General features: G+C 43.5%; 1 protein-coding gene and 1 long non-coding RNA gene across 8 annotated transcripts in view; one reads left to right on the forward strand and one right to left on the reverse strand.

Moving 5' to 3' along the window:
- The window catches only part of CTNND2 (catenin delta 2), a 914,420-nt gene that overhangs the window by 581,265 nt on the left and 311,836 nt on the right, over positions 1-21,319 (forward strand). The window lies entirely within an intron of this gene.
- Positions 13,127-21,319, reverse strand: part of LOC140621899 (uncharacterized) — a 52,912-nt gene continuing 44,719 nt past the window's right edge. The window contains exon 7 of one of the 3 annotated variants that reach the window (XR_012021630.1): positions 13,127-14,503. This is a non-coding gene — a long non-coding RNA (uncharacterized lncRNA). The remainder of the gene's footprint in view (positions 14,504-21,319) is intronic. The other 2 variants (XR_012021629.1, XR_012021628.1) reach the window with 2 other exon arrangements.

Consider the following 21,319-nt stretch of genomic DNA (forward strand, 5'->3'; position numbering starts at 1 on the left):
GCAGTACTGACTTGACGTAACAGTCTTTATTATCCTACATGACATCTGTGAGTGACAAAAACAGAGGAGTAAATACCTTTTCCATGCAGTAACATATGTTGTAGAAAATCACAATTTTCAAAATATTATCCATTTTTAGATCAATTTTTCTGATAGCTCAATCCATTACCATTTTAGTGTTATGTGACACATATTTGAAAGATAATGAAACTGATTTTTAGGATGATTGTTGACCCCTGCATTTATTTGAGGAAAAAAGGGATCGTAGATGTGAATTTTCACAGGGAAGATATAATTTACTGCATGAGACTTAGAGGCATCTTCATTTCATCAAACTGAAAGATAGATTGCTTGAAACTATGTTAAATTCTGTTTCTTTCATCTTCAGAACTGATGCCACTTGACAGAATTTTCAAAGATCAAAGAGTGCCTTTTTTTTTAGTTTCACTTCGAGATACTTTTCCATTTCATTTCTCGGGCTGATTAAACGTTCAGTGTTGTGTACTATTTTTTCCACCCACAGAGGTTTTTTTAGTGTCATAACTCAGTCAGTAGTTTAGCTGAGGGTGACAGTATTTAGCTAAACAACAACAACAACAACAACAAAAACCTAGCAAGGAACAAACAAAAACTGAAGTGACTCTTCTTACGTGAGCAGAAGTGAAATATATTAATATTCCCCCTAAAAACTCTTTTCCTGCCAAACCTGTCAACTGAATTTACAAAACTAAATGAAAAAGATGCGTAAAATGTTCTGTTTGAACATGAATGTGGCTTCCTTTTGAAATTTGCTTCTCCTGTAATTGGACCATGCCAGTTGAATGTGATTTAGCATGCCCGAGACTGAGAAGCCTGAATAGCCACTCGGTGCAGAGCAGTGCGTGCCATTTCAGATTCGAGTAGTGCTCGAAAGGATCGGGTCAGTGTGTGTATGTGGGGGAGGGTGGCCGGCGGGGGGGGGGGGCATCAGACCTGACAGCTCTGTGGAAATAAGAAACACACTACCATGTCGCAGTGAAATATGATTTACAAAAATATTCTCGATCATCAATTGAAGAGCCAAATGATTAGAAGTTAAATATAACTGTGGACTTAATCTGTGATTCGTCACACAAAAATAATTTGCAAATAGCTTGGCAGGATTACTTTTAAATAGCATATCCATTGAAAATACATTTTAATGTACAAATATTAATTTTGCATACTCTTAAAATTATGGTTTTCAGGACGCCTGGATGGCTCAGTGGTCAAACATCTGCCTTTGGCTCAGGCCGTGACCGCGGGGTCCAGGGATCAAGTCCCACATTGGGCCCCCTGCGGGGAACCTGGTTATCCCTCTGCCTGTGTCTCTGCCTCTCTCTGTGCCTCTCATGAATAAATAAATAAATTCTTTTTTAAAAAGTATGGTTGATCATAAAGAAATCGATGTAAGTATTTAACTTTCTTTATTTGACAGATACTTATCAAGCATCAGCCATGGACCTGGCATTGTTCCAGGTATTGGAAAATAGACACAGTTTCTCTTCTTTTGGAGCTTACTTTGTAGTCTGGGGAAAGTGATATTAAAGAAATACAAGAAGAGAGAATGTTCTGAAGGAAATAAACCAAGATAAGGAGGTTGAGAATGAAGAGGTTTACTACTTTACACAAGGTGGTAGGGGAAAGGCATTCCATGGAAGTGACATTTGAATAGAGGCCCAGGAAAGAGGTGGTGTCATCCAGCAGGTATCTGGGAGAGGAGTCTTTGAGCTGAAGGGATGCGGGGGTGCAAGAGTCCAGAGGCACAATCTGGTTGGATAGAGTTTATTGATGGTGGAACCTGTAGGATTTGCCGATGAATTGCATTTGGGGTTTTAGAAAAAGAGAGAAGGCAAGGACAATTGGAGTGGTTTTTGTCCTGAGTGGCTGAGAAGAGCAGGATTCTATTTGCTGAGATGAGAAATTCTAGGAGATGTAGGGTAAGAGGCAGGGGCAGTGGATAGGTGGAAGCAGTTTGGGGCTGGTCCATTTTGAGATACTAGTTTATATCCAAGTAGAGATGGGGAATTAGAGTTGGGGTAGGTTGGACAGGAAGAGAAAACTTGGGGAGTCAACAGCATGTGAATCCCAAGAGACTAGAGACACTGCTAGCAAACAAGAGAAGATGCCCAGGAGCCAGCTCTCAGCTTGTAAAAGCTTTGAGGAGATGAGAATCCAACCAAGAAAACCAAGAAAACCAAGAAGGTGCCCAGAGTAAAGGAGGAGACCCAGGAGTATGCTGTGTTCTGGAAGGCAAGAGAAGAAAGTAACGAAGGGAAGAGGAAGTAATCTTGAGTGCCATGTGTTGCAGGCAGGACCAGTAGGATGAGGACTGAGAATCAACCATTTGATCTTGCAGCATGAGGTGCAGGGAGATGAAGTGCTAAACTCTTACTTCTTAGATTCACCAAAATATAGGTAAGGCACACAAACATCAAGGTAAAATTCAGAGACAGTAGAGTGTGCAGTTACGAGTGAGTATGTGAGCTACCTTGGCGTAGACCTCAGGTCACCTGGGTCCTGGCTGGCATGACCTTGGACTAGTTATTTAATCTATTTGTGATTCAGTTTGGTCAAATATAAAATGAGGGTATTAACAGCCCTTACTTCTTTATTCTCAAGTATAGGATTTCTGCGAGGAATAATTAAGTTATATAAATAATGCAAAATACTTAAAACAATGCCTGGCATTATCTACGTGTTTGCTATAATTATCAATACTATTATCATTATGGGCATTTCTAGGGATTCTGCCTAAAGGAGGGCAAAGAAAATGAAACAATACCTACAGGGGGGCATGGGTCAAGAGTGTGTATGTGTGTATTCTTGCTGTGTTTTATTTCAGACAAGAGGTTTTACAGCATGTTTTAATGCTGGTGGGAATGGCCCCCAAAGAAGGATTAAAAATTAGTGGTGCAGGGGAGAGAGGGGATAATTGTAGGTATGGTTCTTGCATATGGTAGAAGGGATGGATTTAGTGGAATCAAAGGAAACTGGGACACTTTATCCATTTTAGTGGAAGGAAAGGCAGAGTAGATGAGTACAGACATAGTTGGATTGGAAAATCTGCTGAAGAGAGGGAGACTGCTTTTGTTCTGTCACTGAGAAAAAAAGCCAGGTTTTCAGCTAAGCATGAGAAGGAAGTCTAGAAGCTTCCTAGACAGGAAGCTGAGTGATCAAGGAGCACAGACTGGAGAATAGAGGGAGAAAAGAAGAAAAGTTCAAAAGCTATGTATTTTTTTTTTGCTCAGCTACAAAAATCTGTCGTTCCCTGAATTTTCTGTTTCCTATAAATATATATCTTCATATATATTAAAAGTACTTTAAAACATTTTTTAAAGATTTTATTTATTTATTTGATAAAGAGATCATGAGAGAGAGAGAGAGAGAGAGCGTACAAGCAGGAGGGAGGAGGAGAGGGAGAAGCAGACTCTCTACTGAGCAGGGAGCCCGACTCAGGCCTGGATCCCAGAACCCTCGGATCGTGACCCAAGCCAAAGGGAAAACGCTTAACTGACTGAGCCACTCAGACGCCCCTGTATATTAAAAATACTTTTAAATGAAAATAGTATTAATTAGAATTTCTCAGTTACTTGTCTAAGTTGTGCTAACAAGGAGAATTCTAAAATAAAAGCTGCCTTGATACCCATTTTTGTGATGAAAGTGAAATGCAAAAAAAAAAATCAACAGTATATAATTATTTATAAATTAGTATTTTAGAATCATGGAGTATAAAATAATTTAAGGTCTCCACTAATCTCTAAATTGTACCATCTTTAAACTAGTAAAATGATAGCAAAAAATCTATACTCCTCTATTAAAGAGATTGCTATATGGGATCATCCCTTTATCTGTTCTACTTTTTAATAGCTCAGTGTGGTATAAAGAGGACCATAATTTTGAAAACATTTAACTGATGTATTCCATTTCCGGTGAACACTCAGCTAACTAGGGATGCCTGTTTTTTACTTAGAGTTCTCATTGTGATTGCAACTGACCAGAAAAACTGGGAAATTAGAATTAATAATTATTTGTGTCTATTAATACAAATATTTAACTAGATGTCATGTATTTTAATGTTTTCATTTTCATTCAAATTTCCATTAAACAGTCGATCACATTTAGTATTGTATGATCCATGCAGTATTTTGGACGTACTTATACTAAAAATTAACCAATCGTTTATCTGAAATTCACATTTATCTGAGTGCCCTGTCCTGCGTTTTATCTGGCAACCCTTCGAGCCACTCTGGTTGCCTCCTCCCACAGGACAGCCAAGCCATTTGTTTCTTCTGGGGGAGAAGGGACCCAGAACGAGGAGATCATTTCAAACCATCCTTTCAAAATGATTAGTGAATTTGGGTATGCCAGCAAGATTCTTTGCTTTTAAAAAGCCAGGCTGTGATGCAGGAGGGGTGAGAAGACTCCTGGGGTCACCAAACCACAGTTTGGAGATGGACCGGAGAGCAGGCAGGAATCCAAAGAGAAACCAAAAGCGGATTTCCTGAATTTTCAAAAGAAGTTTAAAGATCAAGCAGAAATCTGAGAGGGGACAAGACTGGGGTTTGCTTGCTGTTTGCTTAGACCCATGAAGAGTGCCCAGGAGGCTCCACTGCCTCGAGATGCAGCCAGGGTGAGTAGCAGTGAGACATGAAGCCTCCAGGAAGGGGTTGGTGGCAGCTCCCATGTGAAATCCTGGCAGGACCCAAGCCCTTGGGTAGGAAAGTGTCATGGTAGCAAGGGGCCTCCGCTTCCCTTCGGCCTGCAGGACATCCAGATGTTTCCACCACATTCCTGCGACGGGGCCCAGAGTATCAGAGCTTGGAAGAGGGTATCAGGACCAGGATGGCAGAGAGGGCTGTGAACCTTGTTGCTGGAGCCTTGTACTGCCCCGACCTGAGTCGTGTGGAGCTCGGAGCCTGCCGAGGCCAGTGAGACAGTAGCCCTGCTTCCTGCCCGTGATGCAGGGCAGGAGATGCTCTGAACAACAGGGGCACTTCCCTCTTGGGAGCAGAGTTGACTCTAACAGGAAAACCACTAGACTGAAAAGATAGAAGAAAGTTTGAGGCCCAGCAAATAGAAGCACTGGGACAAATGGGAGTTTGTTTAGAGGACAAAAGCCCTCACATGTGTGCAGCAAGGTCAGGAGTATGTGGACTTCCACCTGCTGTGGTAGCACGTGATCAGGACAAAGGAGCTGAGAGCCAAGGGCACTATCAGGGCACCATAACTCTCCACCAAGGAGGTGGTGGGAAGCTGATTGTATTGGTATTTGACAATGGAGAAGACGTTGTTCTGGAAGGATAAAGTGCCAGGCAGAAATTCACTTATCAGAAACTCCAAGTCTGAAAAAGGCGAGTCGTTCAGGGTAGTGTGGGAGGATTTGAGTATGTGTGTGTGTGTGTGTGTGTGTGTGTGTGTGTGAGAGAGAGAGAGAGAGAGAGAGGAAGATAGGGTAAGAGGGGCCTGGAGGGACCCTGCTGGGACCAGTCGTGGGGAAAAGTCAGAGAGAGAGAGAAAGCTGAAGTCTGGGCCCTGCACATCCGAGAGCGGGGGGCTCTGCTCGTGAAGTAAAGGCTGACTCCGCAGGTGTCATGAGCGCAGATTGACAGAATCAGAACTGAGTTGTAGGAAGATTACAGTGATTAGAACACGTAGGACGGAGTGAAGGGATGGATCCATGAGCTGTCACAAAAGATGACTTTGGGGTTTTGAACCTTAGAAAACAATGTTATAAATAGAAGCAATGAAGGCAGAAGGAGAAATTAAGTTTGAGGGGAGATAAGGATTCACTTTTGATGTGTCAAATATGATGTAGCGATTCAGTAAATCAACGAGGATGTTTTGAACACCTACTAGGCACCAGGTGTGGCTCAGTGCTGGAGTTAGAGTGAGCAAGGTACTGACAGCATCCGGACTGCACCGGAGCAGGAACCCCATCAGGAGTCCGTCCAGCCACTCGCCAGCACAGGACGTCACCCATTGGAAGGGCTCAAATGTTTGTTAATGAAGAGAGATACGAATAGACTGGCACAACCAAATGGAAAGGTCTAAGCAATTACACGTGTTGCCTGGATTTGCATCAGTTTTAATTACTTATGATTACCGTTGCCTTGAATGAAGCTACATTTATTTTTCTAAATAAAAGTGAGACCAACACATATTTTTTTAATTTAAATTCAATTAGCTGACATACCAACATGTATTTTTAAAAGTAACCTAGACTTCACGTTGCATGTAGTGAAGAATTTCAAGTTTGTAATTAAAGGATCCTGGGGAGAAGAGAGCCTATATTCCCTAAATCAGAATTAGCAAACTACAAACTACAGGTCAAGTCCAGACCACAACCTGTTTTTTAAATAAAGTTTTATTGTAACACAGCCATGCTCACTTGTTTATGCATTATCCCTGGTTACTCTTGCACCACAACAAAGAAAGGAGTAATTGGGAGAGACTGTCTAAGAAATCGACTGTCTGACACTTTAAAGAAAGTTTGCTGACCCCTGCTCCTAAACTGGTATGTGATAAGTTACAAGTAGGTTTGTACACTCAGTGGATTGACAGCTTTCTTAAAAAGAGAAAATGTGATTGTAATCTAAGCAGAGGGTAATGGTGCTTAGACATACAATTTAAAACACTAATTACACATCTGTACAGTAATTAAAACAAAGCCTTTAATAGGCAGCATGATGAATCCAGTGTAATGAATGTACTTAAAAGGAATACTCTTTTTTATTCTGAAAAATCTTCTATAATTCACATTTTATTTTAATTCACATTTTTGTGTGAATCTTTTATAATTCACACAAACTACTGATGTCTTCTATGGAATCATGATTTTTTTCCCTTGAAAATTGTTTGGTGAGCACTAGTTAAAATGAGCATAAAATGTTCCCATTAAACAATGAATTAATATAATGCAAATTATTGTCAGTAAGAGCATATTTAAAAAAATACTAGTTGATAGTGCTCAACTAGTTGAGCTTCCCTCAGCCCCTTGGCGCACTCTCTCTCGCTCTCTCTCTCTCTCTCTCTTTTTTTTTTTTTTTGGACAACACATCTGTTACAAGAGTGGATCTCACATGGTCTGTCTCACGCTGGAGATAAGAGTGCTTCCCTTCCAGCAGGTTGCCCCCACGATTTGGCCTCTGCTTTGTGTTCCATGCCCACGAACACACATATACATGCACCAACACACAGAAGCACAGCCACATGTGTGCACACACAGGCACACGTGCACACATCCCTTTGCTGTTTGGGTGTGATTGGGGGCGTACCCCTCTGATCTCTCACTTCATTACTTAAAAGCAGAGAAAGGTGGATACGGAAATAATTACTCTAGCTGTGAGGACTAATTTGACCCTGGAGTCCTCCTGATAGAGGACTCTGGAGGTGGTTCAGAAAAGAAGCTTTGAGATCACACTTGGAGCAAAGCAGCCTCATTTAACTGGCCAGGTCTTCAGGTGACAGTGGTCAGGTCGCTGTGCATCTCCCAGCACCCTGGTCAAACTTCTTCCAGGCTGCAGAGGGGAGCCCACGCTCAGACCACGAGCCTTCTCGTAGAGTGACACACAAAAAGGAAACAGAGTCCCCTGTGAAGGTGGCAGTCTGCAGTTTCAAGGCAGGATATGGGAGTTGTCACTCAGGACAGAGGACTGAATGGTATGAACTGAAGGTCGCACTTGGCTCTCTGTGCCTTTCGTGTGGCACAATGCAAGCCAAAACCTTTGAGGTATTTTGGCATTTTCGACTCAACAACATGGTAAAAGACCAAAGCATGGAGCGGTCCTGTGTGTACATGTTCATATAAAAGCACACCCCATCCATTTTAAAACTAGACGTGCCTTGCCTCCTGGGGCCCGAGTTGAACCTGTGCATTCTGAAAAGATAGCAGATCAAGAAAGCTAAATTCTCTCTGTTTCCAAGGCAACTGAATGACAAATAGCTTGATTCTTAATCCAATGGATGATATGATGATTCTGGTACATTTTCAATTAAAACATGACTATAGGAGAACAGACATCCCCAAGCCCGTCCCATGCTGGCCCAAGGAGCCTATTCTCCTAATAGTCTTCCTAGAAGATGCCCAACAGCATTGACAGAACATTGATTCAGCCACTGATCTGCTGCAGAAAATGAGGGCAGAAAAAATGTGGAGAGAATATGAGGACGACCGGCCCCGTGCGCTCACGCTGATTCTCGGGCCTGGTCCCAGCGTCCCGGGGCCTCACCTCATCAGCTGACGTTCTCTGGAGGAAATGCGCCGCTGGAGGACAGAGGAGACTAGGGGGCCAGGGGGGCTTCAGATGAGACGTTTCCCCGAGCCCTGAAGGCAGAGGGGACCTTGACGGCCGCGGGGCCTGCTCCGAGGAGGGCTGCCTCAGCCCCGTGGCGCGGCCGCCCCGGCAGGACGGGAGCCCGAGGCCGGGAGCCCGAGGCCGGTGCCGAGCTTCGGGAGGCCTCCGTTCTAGGAAGTGCGGGTGTTTTTTGCAGGCGGGGGGGGGGGGTACCCGTCACATCTGGGGGTAGGAGTGGAGCAGGGAGGGTAGAAGGAGGAGGAGATGAGGCGAAGAGGCATCTCCTAACCCACAGGCGCCGAGCCCCCGAGAGCAGCTGGGTCCAGCCGGAGTCCTGGGCGGTGGGGCTGGCGGCGGCCCTGCCCGCGCCACAGTGTCGCCTCCCGGGCGCCCCGGCCGCTCGCTTCTACGGCAGACAGGAGGCTCCTCTTTCGGTCAGGGCGGTGCGCGTGCTCATCCCCCGGCGACCATCACCGCCTTCCCGTCACACCCAAGACCAGGTCTGACGTCTCCACAGGTGCCCGCCAGGCTGCCCGTCGCCTGCCTGCCTGGCTCTCGTGTCGCCCGTGTCATCCGCTCCTGCCTCCTGCGCACCGTGGGCCAGCCCTGGCGGCCCTCTCGGCGCCCTGCCTGGCCAGCGGGGGTCCCCCAGAGGCCTTCCCAGGGACACAGGCCCCCGCCTTAGACACACGCCCTGGCTCTCGCTTGGCCGACCCTACTTGTCTCTCCTGTGTGCACAGAGAACCTGTCCTTGTCCCTCATCACCGCCTGGCCTTCGGAATTGGATTCTTTTTGAAACGAAGCCTGGCACCTTTAATCTTTCCTTCTTGACGCCATACCTTGTGCATCAGGTGTGTGCTTCCTGCTGGGGTGGGACGGTCTGCAGCATCTCTATTCCTAAAGTCTGTGGCCAGCTCATGGCAGGTACTGAGGAACATTTGTGGCAGAAGGGACAGTGGCAGAGAGGCCACTGAGCACGAGGGAGATGCAAACATCACAAACAAGTGGTTCAATAGGATGTGGTAAAGGAGCAGCCGCGGCCACGAGGGCACATGGAACCCTCCCCGAGGGAGAACATGCAGGTGGGTGACACGGGGGCACACGTAAGAAGCTAACACAGTATTAGCCTGAAAACTGAGTCAGCACCCTTTATACTGCATGCAAGGAGGGGCCGGAGGAGAGAAAAGGGGCCAAGCACAGGTGTCAGGAGGCAGGAGTGGGGAGATGGATGCTGTGATCGCATTCTGGCTTTGCCCCTCCCTTGCTGCATGATCCTGGGGCACCCACTCAAATGCTGTGTGTGCCGGGTTCCTCATCCATCAGGTAGGGATGATGATGATAGTACCTGGCCCATCGAGCAGTTATGACGATGAAAGTTAGTGTTTGAAATGTGCTCAGAGCTGTGCCTTGTCTGCGTTAAGAGCTGCTGTTAAATCATCAGCACTGAGAAGGAGCAAAGGCAGGGAGGGAGGTGACCAGGGCCAGCAAACATAGGCACCAGACATGCTTGTAGGTCTGCTGACTGGTGGCTGAGTGCACGGGATGCTGAAACTCATTCATTCATTTGTTCATTCATTCACTTGGCAAACACATGGCCCCAGCATACTGCAAGGAAGTAGGGCTACAGGGGTTCCGAAACTCATTCTTGCCCTCACAGTGTGGGCTGGTGGGGAAAGCATAGAGATGCTCAGCAGATGGAGAGAATGGCTGGTTGCATGAGACATGTTGAAAAAGAGGACGTGATTTCTGACCTCTATGGACAGGAGGAGACAAATTCACCTGCCAAGAACAGAATTGACTAAAGTCATGGGGGGAGGGGCAGGATTGGAAGAAGAGGGGGTGATGTGTCTATTGACAAGGTATGGAGAGTAGTTTGAGAGCTGAGACTCCTGCCTCTCCCTTGCAAGGAACCCTCCCTCCCACCACTACTCCTTGCCACTCTGCTCATTGTAAGTTAATAACCCTTTTAAAAGCCTAATTTTATATTTGCAGTTTCATATTTTTTGTAGAGGGACCCAGAATTATTATGTAAGTTTAGATCCACAACATCCTAGATTTACCTGGGGATGGGACTGTACTCCTGAGCAGCTTGAGGGACAAGAGAAGGAAGCCAAGCCTGGGTGGCAAGGAAGTGGTGGTGTGTAGGGGGCGTCTGGCCGTATTTATGTGTGCACATGCTTCATGGGAAGAAGGCCAATTTAAAAAAATTCTAAAATTGTGTGTTCAGCATTTCACAAACTATTTTAATAAAGTATTAATCCTCAGTGACCAGCAGGTCAGGTACCATTATCCTCATTTTAGAAAGAACAGTGAGGGGGTACTTGGGTGGTTTAGTGGTTGAGCATCTGCCTTGGGCTCAGGTTGTGATCCCGGGGTCCTGGGATTGAGCCCCGCATCGGGCTCCCCTCTGGGAGCCTGCTTCTCCCTCTGCCTGGGTCTCTGCCTCTTGCTGTAGGTCTCTCATGAATAAATAAAACCTTGTAAAAAATACTGAAAGAAAGAAAAGAAAGAAAGAAAGAAAGAAAGAACAATGAGATAGAAGATCTCCTGAGTAGCTAACCTAAGATTGCTGTAACAAGTAGAAAGAGAATGTGATGTTCTGCACCGGATCCAGGAGAGGGGCGGGCGCCATTGTGCTTCTCTGCAGACTGCCCTGCTTCAGGTAGAGGCCTAGAACCCCGAGGAGGAAGGCGGTGGTGTGGTCGTTGTGAGCAGGACGCGCCCTGTTCAGTGCCAGCTCAGGAGCAGGGGAAATCTCAAGAATGGAGTCTAAACCTTCAAGGATTCCAAGAAGAATTTCTGTTCAAATCCTCTAGCTCTTTAGATGCTAGAATGATGTCTAGAAGTAGAGGAAATAGTTTAAATGATACCTATCACTCAAGAGATTCTTCATTTAGACTGGATTCTGAATATAAGGTAACATCTTAATTTGGGATATATGAACACAGTCTCTTTAAAAATCCCTGGGGCCACTTGGTTTTTAGATTTTAGAAAAGTTGGGATCCCTGGGTGGCGCAGCAGTTTGGAGCCTGCCTTTGGCCCAAGGCGCGATCCTGGAGACCCGGGATCGAATCCCACGTCGGGCTCCCGGTGCATGGAGCCTGCTTCTCCCTCTGCCTGTGTCTCTGCGCCTCTCTCTCTCTCTCTCTCTGTGTGACTATCATAAATAAATAAAAATTAAAAAAAAAAAGATTTTAGAAAAGTAGTAACTGTAGTTAATAAGACCCTGAACTGGATCTGAGGATTCATTTAATAAAACACATGAATATATCTACAGGAAAATGAATGACTCTTCACACCAAGAAACAAAAACTCAGTATTTTCTATCTTTGTGGACTTCAAAATTATGAAGGCAGCATTGTGGTCTGATGTAAAATCATTAGGTACTGTATTTCAAAGACCTGGAAACTTATTTTAAAAACATAATATTAGTTTAAATATAAATTTGACTCAATCAGTGTGGATGACTTGGTCAAAGGATCAAAAACCATATCCTTTCTTTAACATTATATGTATTCATCTGACTTCTCTGCATGTACACAAAGCAGCGGTGGAATAATGATTGTTAAGTGTTTTTCTTTAGTGTGGCTTTTAAATATTTTGCTTTTAGTGGTGAGTGATTATTAAATTGACAAACTGTCTTTTGTGGAAAAAAAAAAAAAGAGAGAGAGAGAGAGAATGTGAAGCCATTTTGGTCCTGTTGCCATCTTCACCCTCCTGATGGAAACTAAGAGGCACCAGGAGAAATGCTTTGTCTTGAAGTATGTTCCTGAGTAAGAAGGAGTGGCAGTCATTGTGGTGTGACCAGCAGATAAATACTAATGGCTAACATCCATTGAAGGTTTACTCTGTGCCTGGCACACCTTTCAGCGATTTGCATCTATTACATCACTCATTCCTCCCAACAACCCATCAGAATGAGTCATTTTGTCATCCACATTTTCTAGAAGGAGGAAACTACAGATGGATGACTTATGCAGGGCCACAGAGTTATTTTTGGACAAGTTCTGGAGTTCATAGAGGCCATCTGCTTCCAGAGCCACACCCATCGCCACCATGCTGGGCTGTCCCTCCTGGGGAAATTGTACCAACAAGATTGAATAATTAGGAATTGCCTTTATTAGGAATTGACTGAGGTTAAAAGTTACAATGGACCGTCTCCAACCTATTATGGTTCAGCTCACAATTTTTCGACTTTTTGATGCTGTGAAAGCAATACCCATTCAGATTTTGAATTTGGATCTTTTCCCAGGCTAGCACTATGCAGGACGATCCTCTCGTGATGCTGGGCAGCAAGCCACAGCTTCTAGTCAGCCATGCGATCATGAAGAACAGCAGCCCCTATGCTGACAACCTGCTGTCCCCACACAACCATTCTGGTTTTTTCAGGTTCAGTTCAGTGTTCAGTAAATTATACGAGATAGTCAACACTTTTTTTTGTAAAATAGGCTTTCTGTTATTGGATTTTGCGCAACCAGTGTAAGGCTAATATAAGTGTTCTGACAACTTTAAGGTAGGCTGGGCTAAGCTGTGGTGTCCAGTCAGTTAGGTATATTAAACACTTTGTCAGCTTTCAATTTATGCTGGGTTTATCGTGACATAACCCCATCATGAGAAGATCTGTCATCCTTTTACCCACACCAGTCACAACTTATATCCCTAATGCCAAACTGAAGTTCAGGTCAGCTGTATTTTTGAAAACCTGCTAAATACCAGGTACTACCCTAAGCATTGCATGGAAAAGAAAGGAAGTTTCTGGAACATTCCCTTGGCTTCAGGATGTTCACAATCTTGAAGAGAAAAGCTGCAAATGAAACACGGTAACACATACTACCAGCTGAAGATTGAGTAATTAAGATAGTATGTTCAACCAGGGCTCGGAGCACCTGGGGGGCTCAGTGGTTAAGCATCTGCCTTTGGCCTAGGGTGTGATCCCAGGGTCCTGGGATCGAGTCCCACATTGGGTTCACTGTGGAGAGCCTGCTTCTCCCTCTGCCTATGTCTCTCATGAATAAATAAATAAAAATCTTAAGAAACAAAACAAAACAAACAAAACCAGGGCTCAAAGTAGCCATCCCTGCAAGGCAAACACTCAAAGAGAACTCCTTGGAGCACAAAAGATGAGGTACAGGGGTTTCTGGAGAGAAGGGGCATCTGGAGTGGCCTTCCTGACTCCTTTCTACATTGTTGAAATCTGCCAACTGACTCCTCATGAAGCAGGTGGCATAAGCTGGGCATTTTCATCTCCTTCATTTGCCCACATTTTTCACCCTGCTGCTATCAATAGTTCAAAGCAGCTTCACAGAGCTGGGATGCCGAGGCCACATTTGTGCTGGCGTGGTGACCCTTTAACATGGTTTCTTCTCCACTGTCAGTAGGAAGCAAGTGGAGAATCAGTGGAGCACCTGGGGAGTCTTTGCTTTCCTCTGCTGCCTTTCTCTCATTTATCCTGAAGCTGGTGAGCTGCTTGTTCTCACATTTAATATGTATAGGATTTATTGTGCACCTCCAGCATTGCCCTGAAGAAGGCTGTGCACCACCATTCCTTTCTCTCCCCCCATGAAAGTAAGTAGCACAAGGGGTGGACTGTGGGGTGCGCAAAAACAATGTCTTTGAAACAAGCACACATACCTCCAGGATTTCAACCAAGGGGAGCCCCAGGGGAAGAACAGCCATCTCCAGGTAAGTGGTGTTCCCTCTGATTAGGGGTGACAGTCATATCCAGGTGCAAGGAAGGCACCCCTTACCCTGAGAAATACAACCCCACCCCTTTACCCTCCCAGGTGAGAGGAGACAGGCCAGTCTTTGGGGAAAGTGTTTTCTCAAAACGACGGAGAACAGCTACCAACTAGTTACAAAGCAAAAGCCAGGCACACAAACCTCAGAAAGTTAAATGTAGTGTCGATTTCTGATTCAACAAGAATCAAATTTCCTATATGAGACCCAGCTACAAGTGCACTAAAGATCTGGCTCCCACACGCCTACTTCGGATATTCCCTGGCCTCCTCTGATTTGACCAGTTTTGCCCAAGGATGCGTTCAGTCGTTCAATGTTGAAGCCAAGACCGAATAGAACATAACAGGTCAGTAAAGGATGAGCGTGTTCCAGGGAGAAGTGTCATTTCCATAGAGAGATGATAGGAAAATCTAGGACAGTTGAGTTTCCAAAGCAGAATCCGTGCCTTTTTCCTAGGGGTTGAGAGAGCAGAAGAGGATGAGCCTTCCACTGGACATGCATGTGATTTTAATATAAAAAATGCAGCATTTTAGGACTGAAACTAAAGTGTTTTAACCCACTCCCTGTCCTTCTGCAAACTGCCCTGTATTGTAGTGCTCAGCAAAGTGTTAAGGGTTTAGATGTATCATGATTTCTTCTGTCTCAGTGAAACTTCAAGGAATAAAAGTGCTTTATATTTTTTGAAGTGTTGAAGAAGAGCAGAAAGAAGGAAAGGTCATAAAGTTTGAGGAATTCCTTTAAAAAAAAAGCCACTGTGATTGTTTGTGTTAAATTTTTAAAACGATACAAACCCTCCATGGTCCACAGTCCCCATGTAGTCTGGGAACCACAGGCTTGGGAATCTATCATGTGTACTCCCAGTTTGGGAATCTATTGTATTTCTTCCCAGTTTGGGCCACTCCAGTTGAGAGGACCAAAGCAGTTTCTGTTTGCTGGACCCTAGATAAAGGAACAGGTGTGGGAGGACCGTGTACTAAGAATGGAGTTCCTGTTGGGTTATTTTCTTCTCCTGCCCCACCAACATCTTCTGTGCTCTCTGACCTCACGGGGAGACTGTGCTGCTCCTGACCCCCTGCCTGAGAATAGTGTTCCCTCCTGCTCTCCATCTTCAGGGCGGCCCCCTTGTGGGGATGGGACAAGAGTTGGGCCTCTCAGAAGTGGAGTTGCCCGGCAGAGAGTGGCGTGGTACTAAAGCTGCCAGATGAAATTCCGGACGTCCAGTTAAATTTGAATTTCAGGTGAACAATGGACACGACATGCTTCCTTGGCTCATTTGGAATTGGGAGTCCAAAAAACTCAAGTTCTGCCTCAATTCTGCTACTTGAAGCTTGTGACTTCACCTTGCCAAGCCTCATTTTCTTCATCTGCAAAATGGGGGTGACGGTATCGAGGTCTTAGCTTGTTGAGATTAATATTTGAGATCAAATATTTGAGAAGAGTTTGGAATATACTTGCAAATGATAGGGATGCTATCCCTATCATGCTACCCATGATGATACATGGGTGATAGGGAAGCTTTCCTAAGTTGAGCAGTGAAATGGTACATTTAGACAAAACAATGCAGAAAAGTCCAAACCCTAAGAATTGGCAGGTAAACAAAATACAGTTGACCCTTGAACACCATGGATTTGAGCTGTGTGGGTCTACTTAAAGGCAGATTTTATTTCAATAAATACAACATGTAACTATAAAGTATTTTCCTTAGATCTTCTCAAGAACATTTTCTCTGTCTTACTTTATTGTGAGAATACGGTATATGATACATATAACATACAAAATGTGTCTTAATTGATTGTTTATGTGATTGGTAAGGCTTCCCGTCAATAGTAAGGTATTAGTAGTTAAGTTTCTGGTTAAGTCAGAAATTGTGCATGGATTCTCAACTGCGGAGAGGTTGGCAACCCTAGCCCCAACTAGGGTTCAGAGTTCAATTATAGATAATAAGGGAAGAAAAGAGACAAGTAGAAAGACAATCTGGAGAGTTGACTGGGAGCTGGCTTACATGCATCACTATCATTTTGTCCACTAATAGAACAACTCACTGAAAAGATTCTCCTCAAGTCATATCCAGGGTGAGCATTTATACATTTGTACCACAAGAATTTCTGTGCACTGATGATAGCAAGGTGACCCAATTAAATGCATTCATCAAGTGTGTTCTAGTAAGTGACCAAACACCAGGCACAGTTCTAAAGGGTTAACCAAATACAACTAATTTTAATTCTCAGAAAACACTGTGAAGTATATCATTAGCTCGATTTCACAGCTAAGAACACTGAGGCATGATGCATCTATGACGTCCTGAGCATCATCCAGACTATATCGTGAAGCTGGGGTTCAAAGTTATAGCCCGTGCCTTGAAGTGTATCTTCTGTACTGACTGTGCCGATAACGCATAATCAATGGCAAAGTTCCTCTTAGGAAACATGTTTGTAGGTACAGTTGCCAGAAACCTGGCAACCTGGATCATAGAATTAATGGGACTAGCTCAATGAGAAACATAACTAAATGAGAGATAATCCAATTATTTAGACATTTTTTTAAAGCAAAGCATGAAGAATTTAGGAGAAAAGGAATTTTACTTTCCAGATGTACACACTAATTTCCAAGCTTCAGCATCTAATTGTGGAACAAAAGACAACCATCCATTTCCTGATGATTTCATTATTGTTTAAAATTTGTTATACTTGTAGGTAAGGCATGAGTTTTGATGACTAGGTGGGGTTACAGCAGCCTAGTTCCTTATGGAAAATTTGCTAGCTCTGAAATGCAGTGTCATTTGGAGAAAGGGAAGAGAGGGAGCCTTGTAAGGCTGCACTCACTGCTCTTATACTTTATTAGCTAACTTGTCCAGTATGTAGGGTGCTAATTGGTATCCTAACATTAGGACAATGGAGTTTTCATTTACTTTCAGTTATTGCTGTGAATTTTGAGGTGAGAATAACTGAAGATGTGATCCTTGGCACATTTGTTAGATGGTGGCAGGAAGAATAAATTTCTGCATCCTGGGATAAAATCCAAACTCATGCCTTCTTTGGCCTATCATTTCCTTGCCCCTGCGCCTCCCACTCAAATCTTCTGGGACAGGGGTTCTGAAACTCAGTCTCCCACCCTCCCCTCACATGCTTCACAGTTACAGTAGATGCCGGAGCTTCTGTCTATATGGGGTCCATGTATCCGTATTTACCATATAGATATTGCAATTGAAAAGCGCCTAAACATTTAATTTAACATATTCATTAAGAATTACTTTTAAAGTCATAATAACAAACCCATTACATACTGATACAAATATTTCATTTAAAATAATTACTTTGATGGTGGCTACACTTGTGAGCATTACATAAAGTATCGACTTACCCAGTCGCTGTGTGGTACACCTGAGACAAACGGAACATTGTGTGTCAAATATACTTCAATTAAAATAGTAAAAGTAAAATAACGCTTTTTCCAAATATGCTCTTTTATAATTTTGCAAATCTCTAGTGTCTAGCTCAATGGAAGACAACAGCATTCTCATATCTGCTTCCTCGTTCAGCCTGTTGAAAGATATTTTGTTCAAAGTGTATGAAGAAATTCTGGCCTCACCCAGATATGTAGTTGGAAGAGGAGGAGTATTTTCACAGCTCTCTGGATGATTGTAGATATTCTTTTGTACTACACAAAACTCTAAGTTGTAGTTTCTTGAAGCCTAGTCAAAATAAACAACTTCAAAATACAGCAGTGAACTTTCTGAGCAAGGTCTGTCGCTTACAATCTGTTGCTCTGTCTTGACTAGATTTTGAATGCTTTGAATAAACCTTGTACCCTCCGGGGGTCTCGCCGTATACTGTGCTGAGTTATATAGATCTTCCACATGTTGATACATTTTGCTCCATGCTCTATTTTTATATTCACTCAATATATTTGTTAGTATTTGTTAGTATTACCAACGATCTCATCGGAAAGTCTTCAAGCACCAGGGCATTATTAAATGTGAGTTTTCCTGTCTTCTCATGTTTTTCACGAAAGTGGAAACTTTATCACTGGCAGCAAATACTGTAAATCCCCAAGCCTAAATGACCATAGTTTGTCAGTCTTTCAAGTAAAATTAGTGCCCCGTGAAATAGGCAGGTAGTCCATTTCACAACTCAACACACGCGCAAGTGCTCTTCCAGGAGAGCCCTGGAAGACCAAGTGTTTTATGTGTAATTTCCATTTGATCACCTAGAATATTAAAAGGATATGCAATCAAGGGCCAACCTTTAATAAAATTAATAATTTTTACAGCTATGTCAAGGACATTCTTAATTGGAAGTGGCTTTTTTTTTTTTTTAAGTGTGAGTGTGTGATGGTGAAGAATATATCGGCTAAGAGAGCAGTTTGATCTCACGATCTTGATGCCTTCTAAGATTCCAGCAGTTTTACCTGTCACTGCTTCCACAGCTTCAGTGCAAATGTCAACAAAGTGAAAGTGCATCTAGCATCTCCGTATCATTATGAAAATCAGCTTAACTGTGTAGATGTCTGGGAGAAGTCCAGCGATCCAGACTTTAGGAACTGCTGCTCTAGATTAGCCCTGGTCTGTGCTGTTTTCTGACTGCTTTGGGCATGAGGGGAATTTCATAGAACAACTCACAACACTGCCCTAGGACATTTATTTTTCCCAAACACCACATATTTCTTTGAGTTGGTGTTTACCTCTGCTTAGTGCCTAAAGAAAATGGCAGTTATGTTTTGTGTTCAGTTTGCATAATTCCTCTTTGAATAACAAGGAAATGTTAGAACTGTTGGTGACTTTCTCACTGAGCTGCTTGCTACAGATTAAGAATAAATACAAACTTCGAAATGTCTTCAGAATTTAATTTTTACTTGTGCACAGCGTGATCTACAATTTTAATGTCTTGGAGCAATAGCAATGCTTTCTTTGCATTATAAAAGAAATAGTACAAAATGTGCAGCCAAGCATGTCGGATTTGTTTATGAGTCATTTTATTTTAAATAACACATCTGATAAATTAGATAAAAGTAAGGTCCTTTGGGACTTTTTGTAAACATGGTCTCGTCTAAAAATAAAGTGAATTATTTTATTCGAGTTTCTATTTCCATGAAGTGTGCCCTAATGAATATGTTAAACTCTACAGTGTAGCCCACGGGAATTGTGTGAGAGCCACCTGTGTGACCATGTCCCCACCTGGAAGGGTGTCAGGACAGGCCCTCCAAAGGACATGAGCAGAGTGGTTATGAACTTGGGTTTTAGAATCTCAGAGATTTGGGTTTGTGCTGCTGTTTATTGTGTGGGTGACCTTAGACTAAGTACTTAATTTTTTAAGGCTTAGTTTTCACAGCTTTAAAATGGGGTAACATCTGTATGAACCCCTAACTCTAGGTGACTCCATAGCTGCGTAAGCATTCAGTGACTATAGGTGTGTAAGGGGTTTGGGCTCCTTGGCCAGTACTTAGTGTATTATTTTGCTCGGGCCACCAAAGCTCAGGACCAGAAACTGAGCGGCATGTCCCGTGAAAATACGCCGTCTCATAGTTCCAGAGGCAGGAAGTCTGCGGTCAAGGTGTTGGCAAGTTCATACCCTTCCTGAGGTACTCAGGGAGGATCTGTGGCAGGGCTCTTGGGTAGTTTGGGTAGCTCCTTGGCTTGTGGCAGCAAACCCCAGACTGCACGCGGCAGTCTCCCCCTCGTGGATACCCATGCACAACTGCCCATTATTAGAAGGACCCCCAGCCAGTCATAGTGGGTGAGGGGCCCAACCTGTTCCAGGATGCCCTCATCTTGACTCTGTGTTTGCAATGTTTCTGTTTCCCGGAAGGGCACATTCTGAAGAACCAGGGGTTGGGACTTCAACATCTGTATTTTGGAGGGATACAGCTCAACCCGTAACATTTAGCAAACCCTCAACAAACGTAGGATTCTTTTCTATTGTCATTCTGTTGTCATGTTGCAGTGCAGACAACTCTTAAATGGTGAGTAGGAGAAGTTGGAACTAATTCTCAGGTTTCTGGTTTGGACAGCTGGGTAGATAGGTCATGCTTGCCATGAGCCAAGATAGGAATTGAAAAGAAAGAGCAGGGTCTGTGGTGGCTGTGGGGAGTAGGAGTCAGAGTGTGCTTTTTTTTTTTTTTTAACTTAGGGAAAGTTCGTATATCTGGTTGGTGTATCAAGTAAAAATTGTAAACTGAAGCCTTGGGGGAAAACATGGAATTAAGACATGGTTTTGCCAGTCATTGGAAAGCAAATATTTTATCTGTATATTCCATATACATGCTTTCACTCATCCCACAAACATTCACCACCTGCCTATTTTGTGCCAGGTATTCAGGAAATTTTTGTTCCAAGTTATCAGATATTTAGGAGGTTTGGAAAGCTAACAAGTCATAAAACTAGAATTTTTTGGGGGGAAAAAATGAACAGACTAGTCTGACAGTAGCTACAGGGGAATTCAATGTGGAGAGATAGGTTGGAGCCACATAGAGGAGGATTAGGGTTTTTGTCCTTTCTTTTTTCTTTCTTTCTTCTTCTTTTTTTTTTTTTTTTTTTTTAGTTAAATATCTATTTTTCCTAAAGGCAGTGGAAAACAATTGAGGGCTTTGAGCAAAAAACTGGCATGTGCCAGGCTATGTTTTAGGAAGACTAATCTGGGAATAATTGTGTAATGGACTGGAAGTGGTGGACACTGGCACAGGGAACTCAGAGGATGATGAGCTTCCCCCATAAGAGCGGTAAAACCTGGGGCCAGTGACTAGGAGAAAACTCACGGAGGAAATTGTGTTCTTATGTAGAGACAACATGACTGTGAGAGGACAGTCACCATCTACTACAAGATTTGTAACCTAGGTCAATGGGAAAATGTGGTTTTACTGGAAAAAAATATAAAGAGAAATTCAGAGGGGAAATGATTTGTGGGAAAAAATGGCTCTTGGGGTTACATGGCTTGTGTCAAGTTGCCAGCAGGTGCCAACGGAGGAAATCTCGAGATGGTGGTGAACCTGGGTCAGGAGCGGTGACATAGTTGCAGGAGAGCACTTTTCACCAACCAGGTAACATTTCCATTCCCTGCAGATGGCTAATACCCAATTACTTTATCTTAGCTTCTCTGCAGGTATCCTGCTTCTTTCTCCCCAGTAGCTTACTCTGTCAAGACTAATGTAGGTGAAATATTAATTCTCTAGGACTCTGCTAAAATCAACAGTTTAATTAAACTTCACACAACCAGCTGCCATCCCATGTCCCTTGTTAGAAGCCTAGTGTATCCTGCTTTGCTATATTAAGTTAA

This window comes from Canis lupus, chromosome 31 (genome assembly GCF_048164855.1).
Source record: "Canis lupus baileyi chromosome 31, mCanLup2.hap1, whole genome shotgun sequence".
NCBI lineage: Eukaryota > Metazoa > Chordata > Mammalia > Carnivora > Canidae > Canis > Canis lupus.